The sequence below is a fragment of the Pleurodeles waltl genome, chromosome 11, assembly GCF_031143425.1.
Source record: "Pleurodeles waltl isolate 20211129_DDA chromosome 11, aPleWal1.hap1.20221129, whole genome shotgun sequence".
Lineage (NCBI taxonomy): Eukaryota > Metazoa > Chordata > Amphibia > Caudata > Salamandridae > Pleurodeles > Pleurodeles waltl.
In genome coordinates this window covers 228,754,320-228,771,093 of record NC_090450.1, presented here as the reverse complement: position 1 = coordinate 228,771,093, position 16,774 = coordinate 228,754,320, and positions in this window count along the sequence as shown.

The window sequence follows — 16,774 nt, the reverse complement described above, 5'->3', positions numbered from 1 at the left end:
CCAGAATGAATGCCCTCCAGGAATGCATTAGTGTGTTGCAACTCCCTTTCTACACCCTGGATGGCATTCACAATGGTAGACTGCCCAACAGTGAGTGACCTGAGGAGGTCAATGGCCTCCTCACTGAGGGTAGCAGGGGTGACTGGGGCAGGGCCTGAGGTGCCTGGGACGAAGGTGATGCCCACCCTCCTGGGTGAGCGGGCACGGGGCGAACGCTGAGGGGCTGCTGGGAGGGCGGTGCTGGTAGGGGAGGTGGCGGCTGTACCTGTACAAGTGGGGGGCACAGATGGTGCCGCCACCACAAGGGAGCTCCCATCGGCGGACGAGTCTGTGTCGCTGGTTGGTGATCCGGTGCCTGCCGTGAAGCTCCCATCGCCCTCCGTCCCACTGGTGCATTCTGAGTCCGTGGTGTGGCCCTCCATGGCCATGTGGGATGCAGCTCTCCTCGTGCTCCGGTGCCACTGTACCTCCGCCTGATGATGCTGATGCACAAAAGAACAGGGAGAGCAGAAAAAGGGGGGGGGGACGACAGAAGAAAGACAGGTTGAGTGCATGGCATACCGCTACCGTTGGCGGACAATACAGACACAGCAGCCCCCTGCACTACGCCGTGCTCCTGGCCTCTACAGATGCAATTCCTGGGATCTGGACTACATGGCTATGGTGGACATCTGCACACATGGATGCCACAGGGGCATGTATACCTGTACTTGGCACTCTACTGCGGTGGGGTGGAGTGCCACATGGCCTGCATTACGGAGGGGCCTAAACTATGGAAGTTGCCATGGCCTAGGGAAACCCACAGCCCTCCTCCCACACCTAGACCCCTCAACTGCGTGCAAAGTCCCCAGAATGATAGTGTACTCACCCCCTTGTGTCTGCTGTGATGCCCTCAAGCGCCCATCCAACTCAGGGTAGGCCACCGCCAGGATCCGGAACATCAGGGGGGTCATGGTGCGACGGGCACCCCTCCCACGTTGGGATGCCATCCCCAGCTGAGTCTCCGCCGCCTTCTTGCTACAGCGGCGAATGTCCTCCCATCTTTTCCGGCAGTGGGTGCCCAGTCTCTGGTGGGCCCCCAGGGTCCGGACTTCCTTGGCGATGGCACGCCAAATGTCCTTTTTCTGGTGGGCGCTGACCTACATGACATGCACAAGGGAAGAAGAGAAGCCATTACCAACTGCACCGTCGATGTAAGTGTCCCCCCCTCCCTACCCTTGCCATGTGGCACATGCATTCATGTTCCCTGAACTCTGCCCCCTTCCCTCTTACAACCAGCCCTCTCCACCCAGGCATAGCCCATACAACGTGCTCCCTGTGTACTTACCTGTTGGTCTGGAGGACCGTAGAGTAGCGTGTACTGGGGGAGGACCCCGTCTACTAGTTTCTCCAACTCCTGAGCAGTGAAGGAAGGGGCCCTTTCCCCAGACGCAGCAGCCATCGTCGCTTCCAGAACGAGGTCATAGCAGCACTTGCAGTGTAGGTCCTCTCCTGTCGAAGGTCAGGTATCGAGTGATTGAATAGATAGAAAATGGCGGTGACGTCCGCGGCGGTGACGTCCGCGGCGGAGCGTATCATCAACGCCGGCGCACTTGTTCATTGGCTCCTGGGACCCATAGGGTCCAATGTTAACCAATGCTGCATTGCGCCGCGGTCTACCACCGCCTACCGCGACGGTGTGCAACGCCAGCGCAGTTACCTCACAATACCATTGTCCCAGTTTAGAGGTCAGGCAGCCGCCATTTCAGGGGCCCACATGGCTTCATTTACATCTGCGTCACACATAGCTAGGCCTACACTCAACACACATACAGGAATGGTTTTGTGTTTGGTGTCGTGTTCTGTGTATCTGTGGGTACATACCTGGAAATTTGATGACTATGTGGTCGCTGTTGTCCTTCCTAGGCACCGTCAGCTGGGACAATTGAGAAGATGGCGGAATCCTCCGGTGTACCGACCGCTGGTGGACCTGTTGACAATGGAGGAGCGACATTTAATCATCACCTACAGGTTTGACCGTGCCACTATCCAGGAACTATGTACCCAGTTGGAGCCTGACCGGATATCACCAATCCGCCATCCCACTGGAATCCCCCCTGACGTTCAGGTGCTGTCAGTGCTCCATTTCCTTGCAAGTGGGTCTTTTCAGACAACAGTGGCCATGGCATCCCAGCCTATGTTTTCCAACGTGTTGTCCAGAGTGTTGGGTGCCCTGTTGAAACGCGTGAGGAGCTACATCATTTTCCCTGAGGTGGAGGATTTGCCTACAGTAAAAGGTGACTTCTATGCTCTTGGACACATCCCCAACATCATAGGTGCTACTGATGGGACCCATGTAGCTCTGGTCCCCCCCCACAGGAGTGAACAGGTGTACAGGAACCGGAAGAGTTATCATTCGATGAATGTACAGATGGTATGATTGGCAGACCAGTACATCTCCCAGGTAAATGCTATGTTCCCTAGCTCAGTGCATGACGCATACATCCTGCGCAATAGCAGCGTCCCTTATATGATGGGTCAACTCCAGAGGCACCGTGTGTGGCTATTAGGGGGCTCTGGTTACCCCAACCTGTCCTGGCTACTGACCCCAGTGAGGAATCCCAGGACCAGGGCAGAGGAACGCTACAATGAGGCCCATAGGCGGACTAGGAGGGTGATCGAACGCACCTTCGGCCTCCTGAAGGCCAGATTCAGGTGCCTCCATATGACAGGTGGTTCCCTATTCTACTCACCGAAGAAGGTGTGCCAGATCATCATCGCCTGCTCGATGCTTCACAATCTTGCTTTGCGACGCCAGGTGCCTTTTCTGCAGGAGGATGGTCCAGATGACGGTGTTGTGGAAGCCGTGGAGCCTGTGGACAGTGATGAGGAGGAAGCTGAGGAAGAAGACAACGACAACAGGGAGTCAGTCATACAGCAATATTTCCAGTGACACACAGGTGAGAACATTTTCATTTTTACCATTACATTCACTGTCACACGTCTTCCTCTATCATGTGTGTAATTTCATAGCAAAATTTGGTAACTGAGTTGTACCTTTCCATTACGGTTTCACAGGTGTGGTTACCAACATGTGTCATCTGCTTGCATCCTTCAAGGACTTGTGATGTGTGACATAGGTATGTTGGCTTTACAACTAGAAACGCATTTTGACACTGTCATTGATAATACATTTTACCAAATCACAGACTGACTCCAGATTTTTTGGTGGTTCAAGGGTGTTTATTGAAGTGCTCAAAAATGGAGGAGGGTTGTACTATGGTGATGGGGGACGGTGGAGGAATGTCCATGGCAGAGTCCAGTCCATTGGTCACACAGGTACACTGGCCATATGGGCAAAGGAAGTGGAGCTGGGGCAGTTATAGTATGGACAGGGTAACAAAGTGGGACAGTGGGAGGACGATCAGGGTGGTCTCATTTCCTGGCGGGGGTCTTGCCATCTTGCTCTGTCCTGTTCCTGGATCTCAGGGACCGCCTGCGTGGTGGTTGTCCGTCTGCAGGGGGTGGGGTGCTGGTGTGGTGGTCCTGTGGCAGGGCGTCCTGTCCACTAGCGCCGGCGGAGGTGGTGGGCAGTTCATCGTCCATGCTAGTGTCATGGGCCCCTTGGAGTGCCACGGTGTCCCTCAAGGTCTGCTGTATGTCCTTCAGCACCCCTACGATGGTGCCCAGGGCTGAGCTGATGGTCCTGAGCTCCTCCCTGAACCCCAAATACTGTTCCTCCTGCATGCGCTGGGTGTCCTGAAACTTGGCCAGGACCGTCGCCATCGTCTCCTGGGAGTGGTGGTATGCTCCCATGATGGAGGATAGGGCCTCGTGGAGAGTGGGTTCCCTTGGCCTGTCCGCCCCCTGTCGCACAGCAGCCCTCCCAGTTCCCCTGTGTTCCTGTGCCTCCGTCCCCTGGACCGTGTGCCCACTACCACTGCCTCCAGGTCCCTGTTGTTGTTGGGGTGGTGGGTTATCCTGGGTTCCCTGTAGTGGTGGACACACCGCTGATTGACGTGTCCTAGGTAGGGAGGTATGGGCCCGCAGGGTGGGTGCTGTGCTGGTGTTACCAGAGGGTGGAAGGTCAGTGTTGGGCTGTGCCTGTGCAAGGGGAACCGACTGTCCTGAGGCCCACGATGGTCCGGGCTGGTCATCAGGATCCAGTAGGGCAGGGCTGCTATCGTCACTGTGGGCCTCTTCTGTGGGTGGAGTGGACTTGTCTGGACCCTACGGTGTGGTGACGGTCCTTCGTGATCCTGCAGGGGCATAAGTGCATGATTATTGCATGTGTGTGTGTCATGGTGTGCAATGGGTGGCTCACTGTGTACACCAGTGCAAGTATTCCTGTGGGGGGGGGCTTGTGTGATGATGGTTCGGTGGGGGTGTTCTGGGTATGTGCAGTGAGCATGCTTTGGTGAGAGGTGACCATGCTTAGTTGTGTCATTGAGGGCTTGGTGTTGGGATGTGTGGTTTGTGTTATTAGTACATTAGTGAGGAGTTGGAGTGATAGGGGACGGTGTGAGGGTGGGGATGTGTGATAGCATGCAGGTAGGGTGGGGGATATGATAGTTAAGATTTGACTTACCAGTGTCCATTCCTCCACCGACTCCTCCGAGGCCCTCTGGATGCATGATGGTCAAGACTTGCTCCTCCCATGTTGTTAGTTGTGGGGGAGGAGGTGGGGGTCCGCCGCCAGTCCGCTGAACCGCAATGTTGTGCCTGGAGACCGCTGAACGCACCTTCCCCCATAGGTCGTTCCACCTCTTCCTGATGTCCTCCCGATTTCTTGGATGCTGTCCCACAGCGTTGATCCTGTCCACGATTCTGCGCCGTAGCTCCATCTCCCTGGCTATGGATGTGTGCTGCACCTGTGAGCCAAATAGCTGTGGCTCTACCTGTAGGATTTCCTCCACCATGACCCTGAGCTCCTCCTCGGAAAACCGGGGGTGTCTTTGGCGTGACATGGGGTGGTGTAGGTGATGTGTGGGGTGATGTATGTGTTGATGAGTGTGGTGATGTGTAGTGGTGTGTGGTGTTTTGTGCGTGGATGTTGTGTGGGTGATGGTGTTGTGTGCCTCCGTGTGGTGGGGTTGTCTATTCTGTGCTCTCTCTCTGGCCTTCGTCTCTATTTTTTGGTCGTAGGGGTTTGTGGGTGATGTGGGTGTGCGTTTTATATTGTGTTGGGTGTGTGGGAGTGTTGTTTGTATGTGTATCAGGTGTGTGTACTTGGAATTGTCCAATGTGGCGGTGTTTTGGAGAAGTGTGTGTATTTTGAGCGCGGCGGTGTGTACCGACAATGGAATACCGCGGTTGAAAGACCGCCGCGTGGATTCGTGGGTCGTAATAGCATGGGCGTCTTTCTGTTGGCGTGGAGGTTTTGTTTTCGCCAGTTTAACACTGACCTTTGTTGTGGCGGACTTGTGTGGGTGTCTGAATTTCGGCAGATTCCGAGATGTGTGTTATAATAGCTGTGGCGGGATTCCGCGGTCGCGGCGGTGTATTGGCGGTCTTCTGCACGGTGGTAAGCGCCTTTTACCGCCAATGTTGTAATGACCCCCTTTGTTTGCTTTTTAAAGACTTAAGACACTTTGGGCCTCATTCTGACCCTGGCGGTCTATGACCGCCAGGGTGCAGGCCGGCTGAAGCACCGTCAACAGGCTGGCGGTGCTTCAGTTAGTATTCCGACCGCGGCTGGGGGAATCCTCCATGGGATTCCGACCCCCTTCCCGCCAGCCTGTTTATGGCGGTTTTCACTGCCAGAAACAGGATGGCGGGAACCGGTGTAGTGGGGCCACTGGCATGGGCAGTGCAGGGGCCCCCTAACAGGGCCCCATACAGATTTTCACTGTCTGCTTAGCAGACAGTGAAAATTGCGACGGGTGCAACTGCACCCGTCGCACCCCTGCAACTCCGCCGGCTCCATTCGGAGCCGGCTTCCTCGTTGCAGGGCCTTTCCCGCTGGGCCGGCGGGCGCTCTTTTGGCGGTCGCCCGCAGGCCAGCGGGAAAGCCAGAATGGCATCCGCGGTCTTCTGACCGCGGAGCGGCCATGTGGCGGTTCCCGTTTGGCTGGCGGCGCCCGCCGCCAGCCAAACTTGGAATGAGGCCCTTTATATCACTTTTCAGTGATATCTCTACAATTTCACATTGCATCTTTATTCGTTTTGACCTACAATTATCCTGATAAATATTATATATTTTTCTAAACACTGTGTGGTGTATTTTTGTGGTGCTATATTGTGTTATTGTATGAATTATTGCACAAATACTTTACACATTGCCTTCTAAGTTAAGCCTGACTGCTCGTGCCAAGCTACCAGAGGGTGGGCACAGGATAATTTTGGATTGTGTGTGACTTACCCTGACTAGAGTGAGGGTTCTTGCTTGGACAGAGGGTAACCTGACTGCCAACCAAAAACCCCATTTCTAACATTGGTGATCAACGGTGAGGATAGGACTTGTATTTGTGCAGTGACATACAGTAGCTAAGTATTTCACTACCTACCCACAGTTGAAGGTCAACTTGATTTTTATCTCTTTTTGCAAATTCGTTTTTCCTGACAATTTTCAAAAACTAAATCCTCACTCAACATGTCTCTGGCTGGGTCTCAAGTAGGAGATTTGGACTTAGCCCTGTTGGAGACATATACTGTCAAACAGCTAAGAGGGTTCTGCAGGGTGTTGAGAGTACCCACCCAAGGGGCCTCCAAAGAGGAGGACTTTCAAGTGGCGCTGAGGGCCTGGGCAGAAGCCCATTTAGAGGAGGATGAGGAGGAAGAGGAGCCAGAAAATGGCCTCTCAGAGGATTTATTGCCATCAGTGGGTAATGTTACCACTGCAATTATGCCCCCTTCCAGACCAGGGAGCAGTGTCTCGGAGCAAAGCCTGACCGCAGAGGAAAGGAGAGAAGAAAGGGAGTTCCAATTGCAAATGGCAAAACTGAAAATTGAGGCCCAACAGGAAGAAAAGAGGGCAGAGAGAGAAGCCAAATAAGCTGAGGCTGAAAGAGCAGCCAAACAGGTGGAAGCTGAAAGAGCTTTGGCTGAAAAGAAACTATTGTTGGCTCATGAACTGAGTTTCAAGGAGCTGGAGATAACGGTGGGACAGTCTGAATCCAGCAATAATGGTGGCAGCATACAGAGAGGACCTGCTAGAGAAAAGAAGGTTTGTATACCCAAAAATGTGGTGCCCAGTTTTGTGGTGGGAGATGACATAGATAAATGGTTAGCTGCTTATGAAGTTGCACTAAGGGCTCATGAGGTTCCTGAAGGGCAAAGGGGGGTAGCTATGTGGGGTTATGTGCTGCCATTGGGGAGGGACACACTTCTCACATTGGATCAACCTGATCAAAACACATACCCACTCCAGAAAGCCACTTTACTTGCCAAGTTTGGGCTGACCCCTGAGGGATACCGTCAGAGGTTCAGGGACAGCACCAAACAAACCACACAAACATGGGTAGATTTCTTTGACTTTTCCAGTAAGGCACCGAATGGATGGGTGCGGGGCAACAAAGTAGATAATTATAAAGGGTTATATGACTTGATTCTGAGAGAGCATATGCTCAATACTACTCATACGGAGTTGCGCCAGCACTTGGTAGATAGTAAGCTGACTGATCCCAGGAAGCTTGCTGAGGAGGCGGACCTCTGGGTTAGCACCAGAGTGTCCAAAAAAATACCTGGGGGGGACACCCACAAAGGTGGTCAGGGTTCCCAACAGAAGAAAGAGGGGGGAGATAAACTTACAGATAAGGAACTCTCCAAAGGCCCCCAAAAGACTTCCCAGGGAGGGGGTGGCAACCATTCCTTTTCCAGATTTGGGAAAAAGCCAGGGACTTATGATAAATCAGGGAGATCCAACCCCAAATGCTTAGAGTGCTACCAGTATGGTCACTATAAAGGCGACCCCCAGTGCTCCAAGAGGGCACCGTCCACTACTGGACAGACACCTGGGTTGACTAGTGTAGCGCTCAGGGGGGAGATGGACCCAGATAGCTTTGGGGAGCAGGTAGAGATTTCCCTAGTGTCCCTGGGAGAAAGAGAAATGGTGCCCAAAGCCCACATGCCCCACAATACTTCCAAGTACAGGCAGTGGGTCACCATTGATGGGCAAAAGGTGGAGGCTCTGCGTTACACAGGAGCTAGTATGACTACTATCAAGAGTCAGCTGGTGTCAACAGAGCAGATAGTCCCTAATACATTCCACCAGGTCATAGTCGCTGACAATCGTGAGAGTCACCTACCGGTGGCTCTGGTTCCCTTTGATTATGGGGGGGGGGGGGGGGTCTCTGGTACTCTGAAAGTAGCTGTGAGTCCTGCCATGCCTGTAGATTGTCTGTTAGGCAATGATCTTGAGCATACTGCTTGGAAAGAAGTAGAGCTCACATCTCAACTGGAGATGTTAGGGTTACCTGAGTGGGTCTGCATGACCACACGGTCCATGGCTGCCCGGGAAGGGAGTCAAGGGCGCCTGGAGCCTGAAAAATGGCCCAGACAGCTGCAAAGAGGAAGGGCAAGAGGCGCGGGAAACCCGCCTCAAATGTTCCCACGGTGGTGGACGAGGCCCCTGAGGAGGAGGAGGCCCCTGAGCCCACTGGGGAAGACATAGCTGACCTGGGTAACCTACCTGAACTTGCTGTCTGGCAAGTAGAGGGGGGGGCAACCAGAGCAGAATTCTGCAAGGCGCAGAAAGAATGCCCCGCCCTTGAGGGTCTGAGGCAACAAGCCACAGCCCAAGCAGCAGGTGACGCCTCTGGCACTCACCATATTTACTGGGAGAATGATCTCCTTTACAGTGAGCGTAAGGTTCCAGGTCCTGGGGCAGCCCGTTTGCTGGTGGTCCCCCAGTGTTACCGGAACTTCCTACTGGGTCTGGCTCACGACATCCCCCTGGCAGGACACCTGGGCCAAGACAAGACCTTTAACAGGCTTGACACCCGCTTCCATTGGCCCAGAATGAGGACAGCCTCAGATAACTTCTGCAGAGCTTGCCCCACCTGCCAGGCTAGTGGGAAGATAGGGAAACGGCTTAAAGCTCCCCTGCTCCCACTCCCAGTCGTTGGCACCCCCTTTGAAAGGGTGGGCATCGACATTGTTGGTCCCTTGGACCCCAAAACTGCCTTGGGCAACAGGTTTATCCTGGTTTTGGTGGACCATGCCACCCGCTACCCAGAGGCCATCCCTCTGAGAACAGTGACTGCACCGGAGGTAATCAGAGCCCTGTTGGGAATATTTACCCGTGTGAGATTCCCTAAAGAGGTTGTGTCTGACAGGGGCACAAACTTCATGTCCGCATACATGAAGTCCATGTGGGATGAGTGTGGGGTGACCTACCGGTTTACCACCTCTTACCATCCTCAATCCAATGGGCTTGTTGAGAGATTCAACAAGACCCTGAAAGGCATGATTGGTGGCCTGACTGAGGCCATGAGGCGTAAGCGGGACGTCCTCTTACCTTGCCTGTTGTTTGCTTACAGAGAGGTGCCCCAGAAAGGGGTGGGGTTCAGCCCCTTTGAGCTTCTCTATGGTCACCCTGTCAGGGGACCCCTAAGCATTGTGAAGGAGGGCTGGGAGAAAGCTCCCAAGTCACCTCCCCAGGATGTGGTCAGCTACATGCTGGCCCTCCGCAACCAAACCCAACGCTTCTGGAAGCAGGCCCAGAGTAACCTCGAGGCCACTCAAGAGGTGATGAAGGAGTGGTATGACCGGAAGACCACTCTGGTTGAGTTCTCACCTGGAGACAAAGTTTGGGTGATGGAGCCAGTAGAGCCCAGGGCTCTCCAGGACCGCTGGACTGGCCCCTTTGAGATCAAGGAGCGTAAAGGGTAGGCACTTACCTAGTGGACCTCAAGACCCCTAGGCACCCCCTAAGGGTCCTCCATCACAACCGGCTCAAACCTCACTTTGAGAGGTCTGAGGTCAGTATGCTCCTGGTCACAGATGAGGGCATGGAAGAGGAGAGTGAACCTCTCCCCGACCTCCTCTCTGCCAAAGAAGGGGATGGGTCAGTGGGGGGTGTCATTCTCTCTGACTCCCTGACTCTAACCCAGAGAGGAGACTGCTATGAGCTGTTAGAGCAGTTCTCCCCCCTGTTCTCCCTTACTCCTGGACTGACCCACCTCTGTGTTCATGACATTGACACAGGTGACAGTCCCTCTGTGAAGAACAAAATGTACAGGTTGTCGGATAAGGTGAAGGCCAGCATCAAGGAGGAGGTCTCCAAGATGTTGAATTTAGGGGTTATTGAGAAATCCAGTAGTCCCTGGGCCAGCCCGGTGGTATTGGTTCCTAAGGCTACTACCCCAGTTGCGAAGCCAGAACTCCGGTTCTGTGTGGACTACCGGGGTCTCAACTCAGTCACCCGGGCTGATGCTCACCCCATCCCCCGAGCTGATGAGCTCGTTGACAGACTCGGTGCTGCCAAGTTCCTGAGTACGTTTGATTTTACTTCAGGGTACTGGCAGATAAGCCTGACTGAGGGGGCTAAAGAAAGATCAGCATTTTCCACCCCTGATGGCCATTACCAATTCCGGGTGATGCCATTTGGACTGAAAAATGCCCCCGCTACCTTCCAACGGTTGGTTAACGGGGTCCTAGCTGGTAAAGATGCCTACTGTGCAGCTTACCTGGACGACATAGCTGTCTACAGTTCCAGCTGGGAGGAACACCTGCTCCACCTCAAGGAGGTGTTCAGGCTCTGCAACAGGCAGGCCTGACTATCAAGGCTAGTAAGTGCCAGATTGGGCAGGGTTCCGTGGTGTACTTGGGATACCTAGTAGGTGGTGGCAAGGTGCAGCCACACCAGGCTAAGATTGAAACTATCAAGGCCTGGCAACAGACTGAGGTGAGAGCCTTTTTGGGCCTCACTGAATACTACCGCAGATTTGTCAAGGGCTATGGTACCATTGTGTCGCCCTTGACAGAACTCACTTCCAAGAAACAACCTAGGTTGGTGAATTGGACAGAGGCTTGTCAGAAAGCCTTTGATTCTCTGAAGGAAGCCATGTGCACGGCCCCCGTGCTCAAGGCCCCTGACTACTCCCAGGAATTTATTGTGCAGACAGACGTTTCAGAGCATGGAATAGGGGCTGTTCTAGCACAGCTAAATGAGGAGGGCTCACACCAACCAGTAGTCTTTATTAGCAGAAGACTATTACCACGGGAACAAAGGTGGAGTGCTATTGAGAGAGAAGCATTTGCTGTGGTCTGGGCACTGAAGAAGCTAAGACCCTACCTGTTTGGGACTCACTTCCGGGTTCAGACAGACCACAGGCCCCTCAGATGGCTCATGCAGATGAGGGGTGAGAATCCAAAACTCTTGAGGTGGTCCATTTCCCTACAGGGGATGGACTTTACGGTGGAGCATCGCCCAAGGGTTGACCACGCCAATGCTGATGGTCTCTCCAGATACTTCCGCCTTAGCGATGAGAGCTCCCAGGAGGTCGGGTAGTTCTCCCCACTTTCAGCTGGGGGGACACATGTTAGACCTGACATGCCTTAGGGTGGTCACCCCTAACTTTTTGCCTGCCTCCCTCCACTTTTTGGACTCTGTTTTGCTGGCTTTTAGACTCTGCGCACTTTACCACTGCTAACCAGTGCAAAAGTGCATATGCTCTCTCCCTTTAAACATGGTAACCTTGGATCATACCTGATTGTACTATTTAATGTACTTATAAGTCCCTAGTAATGTGCACTATATGTGCCTAGGGCCTGTAGATTAAATGCTACTAGTGGGCCTGCAGCACTGGTTGTGCCACCCACTTAAGTAGCCCCTTTACCTTGTCTCAGGCCTGCCATTGCAAGGCCTGTGTGTGCAGTTTCACTGTCACTTCGACTTGGCATTTAAAAGTACTTGCCAAGCCTAATGTCAGAGTCACCAGATCCTCGGGGTCCGTGCACGTTCCCAACACTTCCACCACAAGACAGCTCCAATACTCTGATTAGATTTATCACAGAGTCTAAGAGAGTCCAAGTGGGGAAAAGGGGATTAGAACGGGAACAGCTGGGAAGGAGACCTGTAGGAAGCAAAAGGTTAAAACACAACATCAAAATTACATCTCATGAAATCAGTACCATGCTACAACTCTAAGCTTCGTCTTTTCCGAAAAACATGAACAACCCTAGAATAATCCTAAAACTGACTAGGCTTTAGATAACCGAATACCTGAGGAGGAAACAGGAAAAGTTAAATAGGACTTTCAGATTCATGTACTTTCTTTAGCATGAGAATCAGGAAACACTCTGAGCAATTTCTAAACAACCATATGAATCTCCTTTTAGGAATACATATCAGGAAATCACAGAATTACATCTAGAACTCTGGTATTGTGTTGTGTTCATCTCAGAAAATACATTGGGAAGTAAATTGCGCACACTGCAGACCATAAAGGTTTGTGCACCATGAAATCACACAACGTAGATTCAAGGAATAAATCACGCGACGTGTCAAATTGAAATGCTACCAAGAAAATGTCTTAGAATGGTAGCGCACAGTAACTTACATTATTTATACACGAGGAAAGAATTGCGCGTCTTGCCGATTCAAATGCCACCATACAAAAGCCAATAAATGGTAGCGCACAATGAATAACATGAAAAAACACTCAAGGAAAGAATCGCGCGTGTTGCCGATTCGAATGCCACCATGTAAATGCCAGAAAATGGTAGCGCACAATGAACAGCATGAATTACACACGAGAAGTGAATCGCGCGTTTCGCCGATTCGAATGCCACAATGTAAATGTCAAGAAAAGGTAGCGCGCATTGAACAACAAAGTTAAATGCTCATGTAACGAGTTGCACGTCTTGCCAACTCGTAAAACATCATGTAAATGTAAAGAAATATCAGCGCGCAATGAACAATAATGTAATAACAAAGTCAAATCTTTATGGAATAAATTGCGCGACCTCCCTATTTGCAAACCACCATACAAATGTCAAAAAATGGCAGCGCACAAGTAATCTGTTATTCATTTAAGAATTAAAATCAAGAATATGAAGATTCTCAATTACGGTGTTGGGAAATGTCCAAACACCGTCTTACCGCCTGGAAACAGTGATCACCAATGAGAGATGAGTGCAGAAGACTGGAAAATCCAAATAGGCCGCCGGGACAGGAGCTCAGGAAGAAGCTGCTGCTCTGCACCGGGACCTCTGAATAGTGAGCACTACAAGTTGGGCTGACTCTCTTTTATAGAGTCTTGGTCCAGCCTAGAACCACACCCAGGCATGTTGCAGGGAAAGTCTCCAGAAGGCCCTGGAAAGGGACCACACCCTAACACACTCTGAATGTCTGCAGCAACACATTGTAAATGTACAGTATTTATAAGCACCTTAAAAATGAATCTTTTGGATGGAATTCTGCAATGCAAAAGGTTAAACAATAACATATCATCACAATGCATAAATTACTTTATCTTGCGAGTGTTGGGTTTTTGCATTCTAGATGCCCGTAGAGCGGGCACTGTCCTGGTGTTGACACCTAAACATCCCCTTTCTCCACACATAAGTCACTTCTAATGTGTGCCCTAGGTAACCCCTAGAGCAGGGTGCTGTGTGGATGAAAGGCAGGACATGTACCTGTGTAGTTTACATGTCCTGGTAGTGTAAAACTCCTAAATTTGTTTTTGCACTACTGTGAGGCCTGCTCCCTTCATAGGCTAACATTGGGGCTGCCCTCCTACAGTATTGAAGTGGGAGCTGCTGATCTGAAAGGAGTAGGAAGGTCATATTTATTATGGCCAGAATGGTAATACCAAATCCTGCTGACTGGTGAAGTTGGATTTAATATTACTATTCTAGAAATGCCACTTTTAGAAAGTGAGCATGTCTTTGCACTTAAATCTTTCTGTGCCTTACAATCCACATCTGGCTGGGCTTGGTCGACAGCTCCTTCTGCATTCACTCAGACCCACCCCAAACACAGGGTACTCAGCCTCACTTGCATGCATCTGCATTTTGAATGGGTCTTCCTGGGCTGGGAGGGTGGAGGGCCTGCTCTCACACAAAGGACTGCCACACCCCCTACTGGGACCCTGGCAGACAGGATTGAACTGAAAGGGGACCTGGTGCACTTCTTAGCCACTCTTTGAAGTCTCCCCCACTTCAAAGGCACATTTGGGTATAAAACAGGGCCTCTGCCCTACCCCATCAGACACTTGCTGGAGAAGAAACCTGAACCAGAAACTACATCCTGCCAAGAAGAACTGCCTGGCTGCTCAAAGGACTCACTTGTCTGCTTTCTACAAAGGACTGCTGCCCTGCTGTTGGCCTGCTGCCTTGCTGAACTCTTGTCTGGCTGTAAAAGTGCTCCGCAAGGGCTTGAATAGAGCTTGCCTCCTGTTTCCTGAAGTCTCAGGACCAAAAAGACTTCTCTTTTTCATTTGGACTCTTCGTACGCCGAACATTTTGACGCACAGCTTGCTCCGCGGTGAGAAAATGGCTGCACACCGACGCTGATCGACGCAACGCCTTTGGGGCGACCGGAACTTCGACGCACGCCCTCGCAAGGACAACGCCGCCCGACTTCCAGAGGGGAAATCAACGCAACGCCTGCCATGAGAACAGAAATTCCACGCACAGCCTCCCAGAACGACGCGCAGCCGGGAAACAAGCCGAAGAATCCACGCACAGACCCCGGGACATCTGGTAATCCTGCAAACCACAGAAAGAGACTGTCCGCGCACCGGAAAACGACGCCCGACTTCCCCCGTGAAAAATAACGACGCAAGTCTGTGTGTGCAGAGGAGAAATCGACGCACACACCATTTTTCCAAGTATCTCTTCTTCTGCGGCCCTTTGCGGAGATTTTCCACTTTAAACCAGGTACTTTGTGCTTGAAAGAGACTTTGTTTGCTTTTTAAAGACTTAAGACACTTTATATCACTTTTCAGTGATATCTCTACAATTTCACATTGCATCTTTATTCGTTTTGACCTACAATTATCCTGATAAATATTATATATTTTTCTAAACACTGTGTGGTGTATTTTGGTGGTGCTATATTGTGTTATTGTATGAATTATTGCACAAATACTTTACACATTGCCTTCTAAGTTAAGCCTGACTGCTCGTGCCAAGCTACCAGAGGGTGGGCACAGGATAACTTTGGATTGTGTGTGACTTACCCTGACTAGAGTGAGGGTTCTTGCTTGGACAGAGGGTAACCTGACTGCCAACCAAAAACCCAATTTCTAACAGATGACATTTGTGGATTTTTCCTCTGAGACTGAAAATGTGTCTATTTTAATATCTAAAACAAGGAAATGGTAAAAGCAGACCTGAGACAGCAATAATGGTAAATGTTAGACCAGCAATAGGGTGGTCTTCCCCCAAACTTTTTGTCTTTTTGTACTCTTAATTTTTGCTGAAATTAGTTTTTGCTGGCCTTGGGACTCCACTGCCAACCAGTGCAAAAGTGTTTGCTCTCACTCCCCTAAACATGGTAAAATTAGGTTACACATGATTTGCATTTGTAATTTGCTTATCATTTCTTGCAGAGTGGCATACCATATACCCAGGGCCTGTAAATTAAAAAAAAAAAATGCTACTATTGGGCCTGCAGCACTTAATGTGTGACCCACTTAAGCAGTACCAGGCTTACCATTAAAGCCTGAATGCAGTTTTAAACTGCCAATTCAACTTGGCAATATAAACCCTATGCCAAGCCTTAAACTCCTCTTTTATTGCATAAGTCACCGTTAAAGTAGGCCTTAGATATCCTATAGCCAAACTAAACTAACTAAAAGGTTGGACATGTACTTTTATATTTTACATGCCCTGGTAGTGAAAAATTACTAAATCGTTTTCCACTACTGTCAGGGCTACCTCTTACATAAGATAACACTGGATTGTCTTGTTACATTAAAAAAGTGCTAATGTTTTATTGGGGACACATAAGTAATTAATGTTTGATATCTATGAAATTTTAATTAAAAATCCTCTTTAATGACAGAGTCAAATATTACATCACAGTTTTAATAATGCCACTTTTAGAAAGTTAGCAACTCAAAACGATGTTGGACAGAGTGCTGAAACTTTTAAACACTCAGCCCCAGTCACAGATCTATATTAAAATGCATTGTTCTTTTGCTCACCATGCCAACCCAGTTTGGACCCAGCCATTTGCAAATCAGACTTGACCCTGCTCCCCATGAGAACAGTCTAGCTCGAACTGCCAGAACAGGCCCTCCCTGGACCAGAAACAAGCATCCTGGGACCGGTTTCGGGGTATCACCACTCATCAGCCAGGCTAGCTTAAAACCAGGTGGAGCCTTGGCTAGCTGCCGGAGTCCTAGGAAAAATTTAAAATGGAAAGAAACTGAGAAGGAGAGGAAAAACTAGAGAAGCCATCTTGACATCCCTTGGTCTGGATTTCAATGTCTCTTGTTTTAAGTTACCTAGAATACAAATATCATTGCTTAAAGATGTGAACCCAAGCTTGGCAGACTTTATTGTCACCCATTCATCCACAAAGTGGCGTCAAAAGTGGGATCTTGAGAAATGGAAGGTATCATGCATTAGTAGGCGGAAGGACAACAGAAATTAGAATGGGCGTTGAGAGATTCATTCGACCTGCCCAACAAGAGATGAGGTTTGCAGTAGACTTTAAAATTCATACCCAGCAAAATCAATCAAGTGTAACAAACTTAAGATACTTCCATAGAGAAATTAACAGATGTCTTAGGACAGCAAAGGGGAAAATTGCTCTACCTTCTGTGGTTCTACAGAAATATACAGCAGCAAAGGATCCCAATCATTTTTTTAAATAATTTTGAGAGGATTCTGCAAGCAA